This window comes from Triticum urartu, chromosome 1A, assembly GCF_056163025.1.
Source record: "Triticum urartu cultivar PI428250 chromosome 1A, HENAU_Tu73, whole genome shotgun sequence".
Classification (NCBI taxonomy): Eukaryota; Viridiplantae; Streptophyta; class Magnoliopsida; order Poales; family Poaceae; genus Triticum; species Triticum urartu.
The window spans coordinates 175,218,926-175,236,324 of NC_141873.1; positions in this window are offsets into that span (position 1 = coordinate 175,218,926).

Genomic DNA, 17,399 nt, shown 5'->3' on the forward strand with positions numbered 1-17,399 from the left:
TTGCCTAAAGTCTCTTTTCTTCATCTATGAGCATCCTACCTGCAGTGGAGGAGCTTGCTCAAGAACCGAGAGCCGGCCAGGGACTGGACGGCCCTCGTTCGGGAAGGTCTTCTTCGCTATAGACGCCACCAAGAACAAGAAAGGGGCGCTCCGCTCCTAGTCACTAAGCAGCTATTCTGTCCGACGGCGGACTCCATCAATCTGAGGTTCTTTCTCTCACGTAATTTCGCCCGCCTGTTCTACTTCCGTGCCGGAGGAAATGGGATTCGAACCCATGATACAATCTTCTTGTATGTCGATTTAGCAAACCAATGCCTTAAGCCACTCAGCCATACCTCCAAGTTGTTGATCGGAATTGGATGTGCCGGGTTGGTTGCTTGAAGATCCACTGCGTAAGCCATAGCGCGTGTACTCTTCTTTACTGAGTGAGAAAGACTCTATCCAGATCTATGGATCTCCCCAGCGTCCAAGCGAGACCCCATCCAAACCAAATCCGCCACTCGTTGGGCGAGGCCTTGCTTTCTATGAACACCTCACCACTGAATGAGAAACTTAGCCTCCGACCCGACCAAGAGAGAAGACAGGGTCAAGCCGACGCCGCCCTTCCTCACCTGCCTGAATGGAATGAATATCTCCTTCGTCTAGTCGAGAAGGGAAAAAGCCCGGCGGGGAACAGGACCGTGACTCTTCTAAACCATTACATGACGGAGAAGTCCATTCTCGTCATGATCGATCCACGTCCTACCATAGTGCCCGGAGAACCTGCTTCTAGAAGATTCTATAGTGATCCACTGGAACCGGCCTCGGGTGACGCCTCCCTAGTCGTCGAAAGATTTCATCCCTCGCTCGGTCGTTAAGGTGGGGTGAAAACTGCAATTAATGCTCTATCTCCGTCATAGAATATGGGATACTCACTTTCAATGGCCTCGCATCCCCAGAGCCTCAGACTGGCCTGCCCTTCCAATCGGGGTTATAACGGGTCCGGTATCAGCAACACCAGCCAATCGTGTTGCTACGGTGGGTTCCCCATACCCACTATTCGGAAAAAAAGCTTGCCATAGCAGCTCAAACCTCCGATCGGGAAATGGGAGTTCTAACCGGTCCTAACCCCAATTCCAAACAAATTGATTGGACCGAGGTTCGTGCAGGGAGAGAACAGAAACTAATAACGATGGAGCAAGAAAACGGATGCGCTAACGCGCAACAGCTTTCGCGCTAGTTGCTCAATCCGTTGCTTGTTTGGTTCGAGGTTGAGCTCACCCGCCGCCCTACGTCAGTAGTCTTCCTAACTTCTATTCCCTTTTTTTTGCTCTAAGGTAAGGTCCTTCAAGAACAGCATTGCGGTCGCAACGGGGCTCTGGGTGAATATTGTCCACCCGTATGAGCCGGGCTGTGAATATTTATAGGTCGGGGTCTTTACTGAAAAACCACAATACTACACTACAACAATTTGAAGAAATCCACAAGTGACTCTAATTTGAATTCACCAGTCGTGTTGAGTTTTTTTTTATTTCAATATAAAAAATCTGCCAATCCCGATATTCCCACATTTCATTCTGGTCCAGTGTCCATTCCTGAATGAAAGAAATGAGCTTTGCCCCTTCACTCACTTCTGAATGACTCCTTTAGCACTCACTTTTTTATATCAAAAAATAGAAACAGTTTACCTTTACCATACCTTCCAAGCAAGAGTGTTTTATTGCAAGATTAAGTTATTACTGAACAAAGAGAAATTCTCATTATAAAGGATGAGAGAAATTCGGAAGCACTTTTTTCTTATTCTAGCAGACGGAATTGAATTGGTCTAATTTAGGACTTTCCAATCGATTTTTATCTTACCTAATTCTATCTACGCCCAGGGGGTAGGTACGTCGCAAGCTCTGGGCAGCTATCTTATTCCAAAGAATCTCGCTCCCTAAAAGGTTGCCGATACCATACCTCTATTGAACCCTACTAGATCCAATTGTTTAAGTGTTTAGTCGAGAGGAACCACATTGACACCATGCTTGTGCTAAGCCACAGCTCCATCAAACTAATCTGGATTTCTTCTTGTTTACGAATAATGGGGCATCTGCCTAACCCTATCAAACCTCTCTGCAACTACTTCTCTCTGTTCTCAGCAGCCCGAAGGATTTTTCGAGTCTCAAAGTCCTATTAGAACTCCCGCGCTTGCTCCTTTGGAGCCAAATGGATCCGAATTTCAGTAAGATAATACAAGAATCGTATTTGGTTGGGTTCTCACTCTGCCGTTCAGTCTGGCGCGGGTGTGATACCGGTGAAGAAGCGAGTAGTTGACAGTTAGGGAAGTAGATTCCTTTAAGGAGAGAAATTCATTGGTTTAGCCGTTAGGCGGAGCTTCTTTACACGCCGGTAGCGGAACAGCCTAGGCAGCTTAACGTTCTCTTGGCACAAAGGTAATAGAATGGGAGTCTGACGACACCCGGTACTCGGGATTTCCTGCTTGAAGAAGCAAGGAATTTCAATTACTCAGCCGTTGAATAAAATAAACTAGATACCCATGTTTCCAATATTTACTTCTCTTTACTTGCAGGACCTGGCCTAAGCATAAAGTAGATTTGCTGCACAAGCTCAAGTGGAGGAGGAAGCAGGGGTGGCGAACAAAATGTTGGTATGGAAGATCTCTTGCTCCCCCCTGAAGGGTTCTTAGATTACCAAGTAAGGGAGGGAGGTAGATACCATGGTTTCATTCTCCCATCGAGAGGTTATGATACTAGCAAGAGTCCTATTCTTCTCCTCTCGATCCTACCTTGGGTTATGTTTGACAGGGATGGTCAGTGAACTTCTATTGGTTTCAAAGGAGGATAGAGATCCATTGGGGAAGGCTCGAAAGGTTATTCGATATCAAAGGTTGACCCTCGACGCGCCGCAGCCACTATTTTGACTCCTTTTATGCAATCATGAACGAAACTTTCTCGATTCCAATGCAACTTAACCTTTTGGAGTTGACGTAACAAACTACGCGAGCCTCCTGATGAAGCCAACAGAAATCCTATCCGAATACTAAAAATAAAAGGCAATTTCATTATGGTGGTATACCAGCCGTCAGTTCTGGAACTTCCAGTTCCAATCGGAGCATATAGATCCGTAAATGGATTTGTATGTATAGCCACTTTAGTCGTGCTCCTCGTTTCTCGAATGGAAAAAAAGTATCTTCTTTCTGGGAACATGCTAAACCAGAAATTCTTATGTTCGTGATTCTTCATCCACCGATGCAGAAAATCTTCCAGTTTTCCATTCTCATATGAGGCAGGAAAGTTTATGGGCAACAGGTCGGCACGAAGTGATTCATCATGTTCAAACATGAACCTTTCGCTCGTTGGGGACGGTTTATAAATCATCAAATTCCCACAAATGGAATGAGAAGTGGGTCCATGTAAATGATCGAGACCTCGCAAACAACAACGTTCCTTCCCCATATGGAGTTCGGGACCCAAGGGCAATCGTTGAGTGAACTGTATCTTATTCGTATTAGTTGACCTAAGCCGCACCATTATTGCAGGGGTGGGGCTCGGCCTCCGAACCGTACGTGGGACGAGTTTCTGCCTCATACAGCTCGGGCCGAAGACCGGGGAAGTTGAGGAGAGATGGGGAGACCCAACTGCTGCCGGTCGGGACGGATAGGAAAGGGGGCGGGGATAAGCTTGTGAAGAAGCAAGCTTATTGCCCCACCCCCCAAAAACAAGCCGACCCAGCAAGAAAACGTATGCGCAGGCGCAACAAAGCGCTCATCCCTTGCTTGCTGCTTCGCGTTCTTTCTATTCCATCCCAGTCCATTCCGGGATAGGCGGCTAATATAATATGTGCAGTAGTCGTCGTCTGACCAATCGGCTCGGACACCAGACCACTTGTGCCCACCCATTCTGTCTCGCCCTAAATGGAATGGCTCTCTTAGTTACGCTGTGCCCCGACCCGAGTCCCCACGTCCGCTTTTATCTGCCCGCAACCCGGCCAACACAACATTAGGGCCGTCCCCCCCATTCTATGCTGACCCGGGCCGGGGCTCGCTTTTTGGGAAGCCCGTTCCCACCGCGCTCACGGCCCGGCTGGCCTGCCAGCGGTAGTGGGAATTCTCCCGTTCCCTGGTCAAAAAAGGGTTGGTTGGATGCGGGATCTACTCCACGAGGAGCGGTACGGACGTAGATGATATCATCACGACCTCTCTTTGCGTACCGCTAGGGATGCTTAACGCCACTTCGCCAACTGGCATTACCTGCGCTTTTGTGTCTCTCAGTGTGGTCAGCACTGGGTGTTTCCGAGCAGCGAGGCTTACACCCATTCGCATTAATTCATCCAAAGTTCCTTACCCTTATGCACGAATTTTGGAATAAGCTATCTTCCTATCAAGGTTAAGGAGTCAACTGAGCATCTCAGCGGCGGGATTGAATACCCGGATCGAATCAGAGTTCACGCCGCCCGCCCTGAACAAATAGAATAGGAGGCGTGGGCCAGAGGTCGCACATAAGCCATCGGGTCGCACGACAGAAGAACACCCAACATAAAGATGCACACTCCTCCATGTGAAATAGAAAGATTCATCTTCACTTTTTTGTAGTAGTCGTGACCAACAGCCATCAGCAGTCGGCTCGTTGGTAAGGCGAGAGCTTCAAGCCCACTTTCTGGTGGCACACCCCCCAAATAAGCACCACTCAACGAGGGGGGGGGGGGCGGGGAAAGCTACAGGCCCAAAACCTTCAACCCTTCTTTCTATATGGGGGTGCCCGGGGCACCTCATCTTGTCATTTTGTTGCTCATTCCCCTTAGGCCGAAGTGTTTGGCCTTTACTTCGGAGAGCCCGCTCACGCTTCGCTGACCTATCGCGTGGTAAAGAGAAGAGAGTACGAAAGAATTGTAAACAGAGCAGACCGCAGAAAGATTCTAAATATGACAAGTCCCCCATGGATTCGATAATAAGGAAATGAAGAACGGGAACGAAACGAAATAAAGCATTTCTAGCGGATGAGCTTCTCTCCATTTTGTCTGGTAATAGAATAGGGCGGCTTGCTTTGACCAACACTCCACTTTTTGCTCTGTCCATGGAGCGTATGAATTTCCTTAAATGTAGATAGACCAAAAAAGGGAATAAAGGGATAGGAATAGGAATTATAGTACCATTGGAAGAAGAGGCACCAGTGGGAACATCTCTACTGACGAATCAATTCAATAGTACGGGTGCTGCCGTGCCACGGGGCACGACCATGGAAGTAATGAAAAAGAAGAAGTTCTGTAGTTGGACCATCTGCTCTATCCGTTCGATTTGAGCTTCTCCAGAGAAGATGAGACGCTAAAAATGAAAGTGTTCGCAACGCATACCGAAAAAGGGTACCTCTGTTGCCGACCATTAATGACTAGTTCGAAGACCAGGAGCAGGGGCACGTGCCAAGAAAGATTTGTTACTTTCCCCATGGTTTTCGAACGTTTTCAATAAAACCTTCTCGTAGAAGTATTTTCACAAAGTTTTCGGTAATATTAGTAGATGCTATTCGAACCCTTCCTTTTATTAAGATTCGAATTCTTATTCTTATTATTATCTAATTATTCTTTTTTTTCATGTATATGCGTCAGACACAATCTACTAATTGATCTATATTCTGATACCCTACTATATCATAGTCTCTACTACTAGTATTTTTAATACCTCAGGAGCTCATGAGACTCTTTGAGTGAAATTCATAAGTCTCAATTCCCGAGCGATCGCACCAAAAACTCGAGTTCCTTTTGGATTTCCTTCTTGATCAATGACAACCGTCATCATATCGTATTATCATACCGTTGTCACGTTTGAGTTCTTTACATGTACGTACAATTACAGCTCGTCTTACTTCTGTATGATCTTTCTAGAGGCATTTTGGGCACTGCTTCTTTGATTACAGCAACAATAACGTCACCAATATGAGCATATCAGTGATTACCAGCTCCTAAGATTCGAATACATATCAATTCGATAGCCCCACTCCGTTGTTATCCGCTACATTCAAAAGGGTCTGAGTGAGATGGATCTTGGAAGTCTGGTTTTTGATTGGATAGTGATCTCGGGCACGAGTGGTTGATCTTCGCGGGCCGTGAATGGCCATGGAAAGGAGTATTGATGTCAATATGTTCGATCGAGAAGATTGGACGATGAAAGACGGATCCTTTGTGGTTTGAATAATAGGCTGTGGTCTCGATATTGGGCTATGGGCTGATTGCTTTCTGTATGAGCCTCTTGTGATTGGGCTCTCGTGGGCGGATTACCCGATGTGTACTCATCTTCCAACAAAGAGGAGAAGACATAAGCAGAAGAATTGTGAGAAATAAGTCAATTTATCAAGTTGAGGCATTTCGATTTGGATTTCCAATAAGAAAGACAGAAAAAGACTCCTGCGCCCTCGAGAGCATTCTCTTTCACTTGCATTTCTTCCTGAAGTTGGCTCGAAGACCTGTCCAGCCTTGATTTTCCCAGTTATTACTCGAGCGCACTGAGGCAACTCTGAACTAAGCTCAGGGGAGGGGTAGTAGGTATGCTTCAAACCCTCCGGCACCTTGAAGAACGATGGCACTAGATCGGGAAAGATGAATGACCAATGAGGACAGGACAATGGGGGAAGTTGGTAATAGAGAATCCTCCCTTCTTCTTTGCTTTCTTGCCTGAAAAAATCCAAAACTAACCATTGAAACCTCATGGGTTACCGAGTTAGGAGATTCATTTTATTTATTACTTTTACTTTTTTTTACTAAGTTATTCTAAAAGATAAGAGCTAATCGACCATCCTGATTGAATGTTTGAGTACTCGGAGTCTCTCGTAAGTATGGAAAGAAAGTCTCTTCTTTCCACAACTCCTAAATTTCCCATCAGCCTATCCAATCTAATTCCAGACAGAGTCAGTAGACCTTACTTTAGTGTAGGTAGTGTCAGATAATTAGGAAGTCTTGATAGTCTTTCGTATAATCTCTTCTTCAATCCTAGGAGCAAAAAAGGAATGTCCTTTAGGGACCTTTGGATACCAAGATTTCCGACCTCTTACTTTCGTAGTTATGAATTGCGGAATAGAATCAATTATGAAATTCATAAGTATATATCCCTCATCCCTATTGGTATCGGTTTGGGCCACTACCCAGAACCCTGCCAAAGCCCTATTTTTAAGAAGAAATTGACAGTCTTTTTTAGAACTAGAACTATGGTAAAATCCAGTATCGACAGGCCTAGTTCTTTTCCTTTGCTTATGCAGGGCAAGAATTTGTCGAGTTCAATCAGTACAATAAGAAATCCTAAGTATTTTTTTTGGTCAGGCGACACCCAGATTTGAACTGGGGATAAAGGATTTGCAGTCCCCTGCCTTACCGCTTGGCCATGCCGCCAAATCCGATCCAAAATCGAGCAAAATCTTATTCATCCACATTATTTTACTAATTTTTATTCGTAGGAGGGGATTATTAAACCCTTTTTGATTTTTTTAGATCGTTGAATCCCTTTGTACTTATCCCTTTCCAATCCCTTTTAATAAATTCATTCCTGTTTTTTATTGGACCCAGTTTTATTCTCTTCGATTGATTGTATCTCAAAACACACATTGCTTAAATACCTTCTCTTTCTATTGAAAAGAGAAAGGATTTCCAGTCACAGACTGCCAAATTGAGGAAAAATTGGAACCATTAACTATATTATTAGTTATTATTTGTTATTTTGATATTTTCTATTTGTTAGTAGTGAACGGTTCTAAAATGGGTATTGTATCCCAAATAATGTTTCCTTAATGGCATAACAAAATCAAATTGATTTACGGCTAATCAGTATCAATTAAAAAAAAGAGAATTATGATATTGATATAGTGTGACCTGACCCCTGTTGCTCCAAGTGAAATTCTTTCTAGGGTTCTTAAAGATATTCTCCATTTTTTCCACCTGGGTGGCTAGTCACTCGTCGACGTCAAGGTCTACGTAGAACCCATTGGAGGGGGCGGTGTTGTCGTCTGAAAACAGTAATTAAGCAAACATGAGTACAAAGGTACTCAACAAGTCTTACATCAGAACCTACCATACATGCTTATTCTCAAGAAGGTGGTGGGGTTAATGCAGCAAGCCAGCTTTGACTCTTCGCTAAGATATCCTACGGAACTTCACCAGTAAAATAGTTTCACACATGAGTCCACTACTCCCCAACACAATACTCCACCGGGGATCCTCCCTCATCATCCTACGAGAGGGCCATCCTCGGTACTCACACTTATCTTGAGTCTTTTAGTAGTATCCATTAACTTGTCTATGAACTGTACAGGCAACCAAGTAGTACTTTATCGTGGACGCGGCTATTCGAATAGTTTTATACCCTGCAGGGGTGTACTTCTTCATACACGCTTTCACCACTTACCGCCGCTTACACGACATGTACTCGGCAACCTTCAAGCGGAAGCCCAGCGAGGGTGTCGGCCACGGCCTACCTAAACACTTAAGTCTCTAGTCCAGGTTTATCGCCTATCCAGGTTCCATCCGCAGGGAGTCCGGCCGAGGTTTCCACATACGGCCCCGAACGATGTGAACAGAGTCCCGAGACGCCAAACGGGCGCCCGGCATACCCGGCCACGGTGTATCTACCGCAACATAGCCCACACCTAGGGTCAGCGCTACGCACGGTCGCCAACACATAACCTACAAACACCAGAAACTATTTGCAACTCCTGGACAGAGTACTAGGGTGGTTAAGAAGCCGAGAGGGTCAATTAAGGATCCCAATGCATGGTAGTAGCTGAATCTTAAATCACACATACAGATCTCAGTTCTTAGGGACGGCCTCAATGAAACAACCCACCATGTACTCCTACATGGCCTCTCATCGATACCTTTACCAAAACATGTTCAACACATCCCTCACATTACCGGCATAAGCATTTCACTCTGGCCCATCACCCAGATGAACCAGACCTGACACAACTCTAAGCATAGCAGGCATAGCAAGGTAGGAATCACATACATGGCTCAATCAACTCCTACACATGCTAGTGGGTTTCATCTAGTTACTGTGGCAATGACAGGTCATGCAGAGGATAAGGGTTCAACTACCGTAGCACACAGCAGTTTGAATCGCGTTGTCTTAATGCAGTAAACAAGAGCAGAAGCGAGAACATGGGTTTGTATCGGAATGATCAATGGTTGCTTGCCTGATGGAGTGGTAGTGGGATACTGCCCTTCAGTTGGATACTCGTGAATATCCTCGGAGGCAGAACCTACCACGAAGAACACATCGGAACACAATCAACACATGATGATATGCAACAATATGATGCATGCTATGACATGGCAATATGAATGTGGCTTGGCCTAATGCAAGTTATAATAGAAAGGAATGAACTCATTTGAATCAAAGATTCAAATATTAGCTCATTAAACATGGCCTTAATAGTGCATTTCCTTATTCTGCTTAAACAGCAAGGTAAACTTGTTTTGTCATGCATGAAACCATTACAGATGGATAGATTGAATTTTGCTGATCATTTTTGATATATAAATCTTTGCATTTGGAGCTATGGTTGATTTTCTATGATTTTTAGAAGTTTTGACTATTTTTTGGAATTTCCTGAATAAAAATAAATCCAGAAAATGCATTACTGCGTCAGCATTGCGTCATGATGACCTCAACAGGTCAAAGGCGCCAGCCCAGGTCAAACCTGACTGGTGGGCCCCTTCTGTCAGCCTCTCAGCTAATTAACAGGGTTAGATTAACACTAATCAGCTGTCAGTGGGGCCTGGGCCCACATGTCAGTGACTGATTTAGTTAAAATTAATTAAAACTAATCCTAAATTAGTTAGCAGACCGGCCCCACCTGTCATAGACTCAGGGGGGGTCTACCTGGGTCCACCCAGGGGTCAAACTGGGTCAAACTCGCTGGCGTTGAGCCGCCGGCGAGGCCGAGACGGCAGAGGGCTTCGGATTTGGTCCTCCAGTGACCAAATCAACGGCGGAGACGTGCTACGCGTAGCTGGGGCTCGTGCGCATCTAGTGGGGCAAGTGGGAGGAGCTGGGGTGGAGCGAGCTCGCCGGAATCGAGCTTGTGGCGGCGGCCGGAGTTCAGACGGGGTGGGTTTCGACGCTACGGTGCATGGGAGGAAGAGCTGGTAGTGGCTACGGGCTCCTGGTGCTGCACTGAGCACAACTGCGAGCTTGGCTTCGAGCCATTATGGCTCTAGCCACGACGGCGCCATGGCCGACAGCGGGGAGCTCTCGGGTGCGGTGGAAACGACGGCTACAGAGGCCAAACGAGCACGGGAGCTAGGGGGAAAGGAAGAGGAGCTCACAGCGGAGTCAGAGAGGGGGTCAGCGAGCTTGGGGAGGTCCTGGCGACGGCGAATCCGCCGAAGACGGCTCGGGTGCCCGAGGTTGAAGACGAGGGCGTAGACGGCGTTCGGCGGCATTTGGGGTCGCGTGGGTCGGCGAAGAGGTCCAGGGCGACGAGGCGGAGCTATTGGGCTCGTCGGAGGGGCGAGGGAGTGGCTGTCGTGGCAACTACGGCAATGGGCGGCGAGGTACGTGCTCGGCCATCACGGGAGAGAGTGAGGGAGACGAGGGGGAGAGTGAGAGAGGATGAGAGGGGGACGTGGGGGTCGCGTGGCACTCCTGGACGTCTCCAGGACGTCGGCAGAAGCAGGAGGTGGCCAGCGCGTGGCTGGCGCATGGCGAGCACGCGCCCCTGCCTCCTAGCGCGAGAAGAACGACGACTGGCGAAGCCAGTAGGCTGGGCCGAGCCAGGTGGGCTGGCCAGCTCAGGTAAGGCCCAGGTGGCTTCCTTCTCTCTTTTTTTTTGGAAATTTGTTTCTGTTTTCTATTTAACTGCAACTGTTGGGCTTTATTAAAAATACTAAAACGTTTCCAAAAATCCTGAAAATAATTGTGGGCTCTGTTTAGATTATTTCCAAATTATTTTATAGCATTAAATGCCCAAATTCAAATACTTATGATTTAATTCAATGACCTTCTGTTGACCTAGAAAAATGTGCACCAATTTTGCCAGAGGTTTTAACCCAAGACAAAGAGGGTGAACTTTTTAGAAGGGAATTTCAGGTTCATTGAAAATAATTTTAGTAAACCCTAGATGTTTCCTGGGGGGTGTTGGGGGTTTCTGCCTTCCCCATTTGAAATTTAAAAGAAATTTAAACAGGATGCACACTCTAATGCTTGAACTAGCGAGGGTGCAACAACTCACCCCCACTCAAAAGAATCTCGTCCCGAGATTTAGGATCCTCTGGAAAGAAGGTGGGGTACTCGAGTTGAAGACGATCCTCCCTTTCCCAAGTGGCTTCTTTCTCGGAATGGTGTGACCATTAAACCTTGAGAAACTTGATATTTTGACGTCGAGTGGTACGCTCGGCCTAATCAAGGATACGAACGGGATATTCCCGATAGGAGAGGTTATCTTGTAGATCAAGCGTTTCGTGGTCCACTCCACGGATAGGATCCGCGAAGCAACGCCTGAGTTGTGAAACGTGGAAGACATCGTGAACTCTGGAAAGATGCGGAGGTAGTTCCAATTGGTAGGCTACTTCTCCTCGTTTGGCAAGAATGCGAAAGGGTCCAATGTAACGAGGGGCCAATTTGCCTTTGATACCGAAACGATGGGTTCCCTTTAACGGAGTAACCCGAAGGTAAGCCTTCTCGTCGATTTCATAAGTCATAGGCTTATGTTTATGATCATATTGACTCTTTTGACGAGATTGGGCTGTTTTCAATTTCTCACGAATAACGCGAACCTGCTCTTCTGCTTCCTGAATCATATCCGGGCCAAAGAGTTGTCTTTCCCCGGTTTCTGACCAGTTGAGAGGCGTTCGACATTTTCGTCCATAGAGAACTTCGAAAGGAGCCTTGCCTAAGCTGGCTTGATAACTATTGTTATAAGCAAACTCCGCGAATGGAAGGCATTTCTCCCAACACATTCCGAACGAGATGACAGAAGCTCGGAGCATATCTTCCAGAATTTGATTGACTCGTTCCACTTGACCACCTGATTGAGGATGGAAGGTAGTGCTAAAGGAGAGACGAGTTCCCATAGCATTTTGGAAACTTTCCCAAAATCAAGAGGTTAAGAGACTCCCACGGTCTGAGTTAATTTCCAATGGAACACCATGAAGAGACACTATTCGGGAGATGTATAAATCAGCTAGCTAGCTAGCGGTGATACTCTCACGAACAGGTAGGAAATGAGCTAATTTGGAAAGATGGTCGATCACGACGAAGATGGCATTATTCCCTCTCTTGGTCCTGGGAAACCCAGTGATGAAATCCATACTGATTTTATCCCATTTCCATTCGGGAATAGCCAAAGGTTGAAGGGTGCCAGCAAGCCGTTGATGCTCTGCTTTAACACGACGACAAACGTCGCAATTAGCAATGTATTGAGCGATTTCTCTCTTCATCCTAGTCCACCAAAACCTCTGGCATAGGTCTTGATACATTTTAGTACTACCGGGATGAATGGTGAGAGGGGATTCATGAGCTTCCTGAAGGATCAACTGGCGCAGATGTTGTTTCTTGGGAACCACCAAACGGTTCTCGAAGAAGACAGCACCTCGCTCATCCATGGAGAAACATTTAGCAACTCCGCTAGCGATGTTTTCCTTAATCCGAGATATGCCCTTATCATACCGCTGGGCGGTTATGATTTGATCCATAAGGGTAGGTTTCGCCACCAGGGTGGATAGGAATCCTTGAGGAACAATGTGAAGATTTAGCTTACGAAATTCCTCATGGAGAAATGGTTGACTTTGTTGTAACATCAGGTTGTTACAATAGGACTTACGGCTTAGCGCATCAGCCATGACATTGGCTTTGCCCGGGGTGTAAGTTATTCCTAAGTCGTAATCCGAGATCAACTCAACCCAACGTCTTTGCCTGAGATTCAAGTCTGGTTGGGTGAAGATATATTTCAAACTTTGGTGATCGGTGAAGATCTCGCATCGATTACCGAGAAGGTAATGTCGCCAAGTTTGAAGTGCATGGACTACAGATGCAAGCTCTAGATCATGTGTGGGATAATTTTCCTCATGTGGGTGTAATTGTCGTGAAGCATAGGCAATTACCTGACGATCCTGCATGAGTATGCAACCTAGTCCTTGTCGCGAGGCGTCGCAATAGATAATAAAGTCCTTGGAGAAATCAGGTGGTACCAGTACGGGAGCAGATGTCAGGCGTCTTTTCAGTTCCTGAAAACTGAACTCGCACTGTGGAGTCCACTCGAACTTTTTATCTTTCTTGAGGAGTTCAGTTAGAGGTTTAGCAACCTTGGAGAAATTCTCGACGAAGCGGCGGCAATAGCTTGCTAAGCCAAGGAAGCTCCGAACTTGCTTAACCGTCTCAGGTGGAGTCCAATCAAGGATGGCTTGAACTCGCTCGGGATTGACAGAAATACCCTTGCCAGAGATTACATGGCCTAGATAGGTCACTTCTGGCAAGCAAAATTCACACTTGGAGAATTTGGCATAAAGGCGATGCTCTCGAAGTTTCATCAATACCAGCCTTAGATGTTCGGCATGTTCCTCTTCATTCTTGGAGTAGATGAGTATGTCATCAAGGTATACTACGACAAATTTGTCCAAGTACTCCATGAAAACCGAGTTCATTAACCGGGAGAAGGTGGCTGGGGCATTGATTAAACCGAAGGACATCACGGTGTATTCGTATTGGCCATAACGAGTAACAAAGGCCGTTTTGGGAATGTCCCCATTTCTGATTTTGATTTGATGGTAGCCCAACCTCAAATCCATCTTGGAAAAAGACTGAGGATCCAGCGAGCTGATCATACAGATCGTTAATCCTGGGAAGCGGGTATTTGTTCTTGATGGTGACCAGGTTGACAGGGCGGTAGTCCACAACCATTCGATCCGTTCCATCCTTCTTCTTAACGAAGAGGACGGGGCAAGCCCAAGGAGAGGAACTAGGACGGATCAAACCCTTTTTCAAGGACTCATCGTGTTGGTTCTTAAGCTCGGCTAGTTCTAAGGGTGCCATCTTGTAGGGTCTTCTAGAAATTGGAACGGTTCCTGGAACAAGGTCTATCACAAACTCGACATCCCTGTCAGGTGGAACACCTGGCAGTTCTTCTGGAAAGACATCCGGTAAGTCTCGGACTATCGGAACATCCTCAAGGTCTGGAAGGGGGTTGGCATTTAAGGAGTAAAGCTGGCGCTTGGCCACTCGAGTTAAGACATTAACTGTCTTGCCCGATGGGTGAGTAAGTTGAACGGTTCTAGTGGCACAATCGATCTTAGCATAATGAGCTGACATCCAGTCCATACCCAAGATGATTTTTATGTCCGAGGACTTGAGAGCTATTAAGGATGCAAGGAAGACAAGTCTATCGACAAGAATTTCGTTCCCATGGCTTACTCTAGAAGTTTGCCATCTAGAGCCAGGAGTTTGAATTTCCATGGTAGAGGGCATGTCACAGAATGTCGTGTTGTGCAATCGAGCATAGTTCTCGGATATGAATGAATGAGATGCTCCAGTATCAAAAAGAACAGATGCCGGATGGCAGTTAACAAGGAGCGTACCGAGGACGACGTTGGGATCCTCATGAGCCTCCTCGGCTGAAACATAGTTGACATGGCCACGTGCAGTGGTGGCCGGCTTGGCGTAGAATGTTTTTCCCGCGGGCCTACCACGGCCAACGGACTTTCCAGTCTGAATGGGGTTGTTGTTCTAGGGACACTCTCGACTATAGTGACCCGGCTCTCCACACTTAAAGCATGTCACCACATTGGGGCGTGGAGCAGCATTAGCAGCGGGGCCACCATAGGGCTTGGGCAGTGCAAATTGCTGGTTGGGACGAGCCGCCTCAAAGGATGGCCTCGGGATGAACCTGGGTGGCAGTGCCGTGCTTGGAATCCACACCCGGCGCTTCTGAGTTCCAGAGCCGGATGAAGAGCCAAAATCACGGGAGTGCTTGGGTGAAGCATCATAATCAGTCTGGCCCGTCTCAGCACTGATGGCTTTACTGACCAACTTCTGAGAGGAGGTGCACTCGTGCAGACGAAGATCGCGGCGAAGCTCAGAGCTAAGTCCCTTGCGGAACCTTGCCTGCTTCTTAGCGTCAGTAGATACCTCTTCAGGGGCATAGCGTGCCAGATTTCCAAATTCATGACTATAAGCATCCACAGCCAGTCTTCCTTGGGTGAAGTTGCAGAACTCCTCCCTCTTGCGATCCATGAGACCTTCCGGAATGTGATGCTCACGGAAAGCCTCACTGAATTCAGCCCAAGTAGTGATTTGGCCAACCGGGCGCATAGCTTCGAAGTTTTCCCACCAAAGGCTAGCAGGGCCTTCGAGATGATAGGCAGCATAAGTAACTTTGTCGGCTTCGGCTACGTTGGCAGAACGTAGCTTGTGGGTGATGCTGCGAAGCCAGTCATCTGCGTCGAGGGGTTCGACAAAATGGTTAAACTTTGGTGGGTACAGCTTGATAAAGTCATTGATTGACACCAAGTCATTTCGTGGGTGGCGTGTAGTGTTCTGCTCAATCCGCTCTAGCAGGCGGTTAGTCTGACGCTTGTTTCTTTCCGCCTCCAGCATTACTTCGGCCAGAGAAGGTGGGTGAGGCAGATTTTCACCCCTAGCTGCACTGGCTTCCCCCTGCTCCGAGGCAGCAGGGTTGCTGCGGGTGTTGACCATCCTAGGAGAAAACAAGACAATGGTTTAGATAAGGATGGCTCAAACTTAACAAGGAATGCAGAATGTAATAGATAACATGGAATGCAGAGATGTTCATCCGTATGTCATGGTAATATAAAACTGCCATATATATACCAACGGTCATACACATCATACATAGTTTAGTACAAGCCCAGGCTACAATACAACTATGATGAAAAACATTACATCTCATCGGAGGCATTCCAAGCTCCTATACATTATTTGTCTACACCTCCGGAATTGACTACACACTAAGTCGTATTCCACAAGTCACGCAGGACAGTGGAGATACAACTACTACAATACTAGTGGTACTACTACTAACTCAGACAGCTCTGTAGTTGTCCTCATAGAAGTCACCTCCGTAGCCTGGAAGTTCAACATGACCATCCGGGAACAGACGGTCCTGAGGAGACTGTGGACCATAGGGGCTAGGATGAGGTCTTGGACCAACAAACGTTGGCCTGCGGGGACCACGGGGTGGGGTGATGCCTCCCACATCACGGCAATCCACCATGTCTGGCAGAGCTGATCTCACAGGATACAAATCCCTTGTATCCATACATCCAGCTTGCACCGCAGGTGCAAACCGAGTCAATGTGGCCCAATGATCAGCACAGGTATTGAAAAGCTCCAGCCTCAGGGCCCGATTCTCTCGGTCCTTATCTTCGAACATCTCGGCAGTGGTACGAGTTAAGGAGTCTTCCTGAGTGGAGTCAGCATAGATAGCCTGAAGATACCCTTGCGCTCCTGGAAGTGAAGCTGGCATGTAACGGAAGTCGGTGTTCCGAAGCAGGCCAGTCCGGACTCGCAAGATGGTCATCATGGAATAGGAAGCATCCTGCACAACCATCTCAACAGTAACCCCGAGTCCATAGGAACAGTGAAGGGGCTCGGTAGATCCAGGATAAGAAGGAAATATCCTGACGGTGCAGAGATATTGGCTTTGATTAAAGTCGTGGAACTGCTCTTCGACGGTGTATTCGGGATACCAACGGTAGCCCGTCTCGATCATTACCCGGACTAGCATAGTAGTATGACCGGGCACGTCGAGGCACCGAGTCAGGCGAACCACTTGGTTTTGAACACGGTTGGCCATCTGAAAGCACAACCACAATGCAAAGACATCAGAATTTCTAGGGAAAATTGGACAGCATAACAGATGTAAATGCTCAGAAAAAGATTTGAGACATCCACAATAGTTCGCAACACCACCCAACATCATCATATCAAGGTTATGATCCAATTAGCAACATACTAAGAATAGTAGAAACTGAACTGGGACTTGTAACAATAATCCTATAAGCTACTACGGATTAGTAACACGTGAACCTTATAGAAGAAGAGAGCCTAATCCTTAACCCACGTTGAATGAGAAGAGAATGACTCAGATCAGAGACATAGGGTAAAGGAGTAAAAGAGCCTTACGTTCCCTCCCACAATCAATTCCCCTACATATAACTAAAGCATTTCTAGACTCGACATCGACCAGTTTGGCTCAACGAACCTACAGGCAGTCCAGCTCTGATGCCAACGCTGTCAGGGCCCGATTCCAGGTCACATCGATCTAGCCGGTAACACCTCATATCACTTTGCGGCCTCACGCACGGTATCCCACGGGTGTCGCATTACCATGGCCCGGGACCGTTTGCGCCTTTTGGCTCACGTATATGATAGTGTCGCTAGCATCCATATGACAGAGAACCCGGACCGACATGGCTAGTCGTGA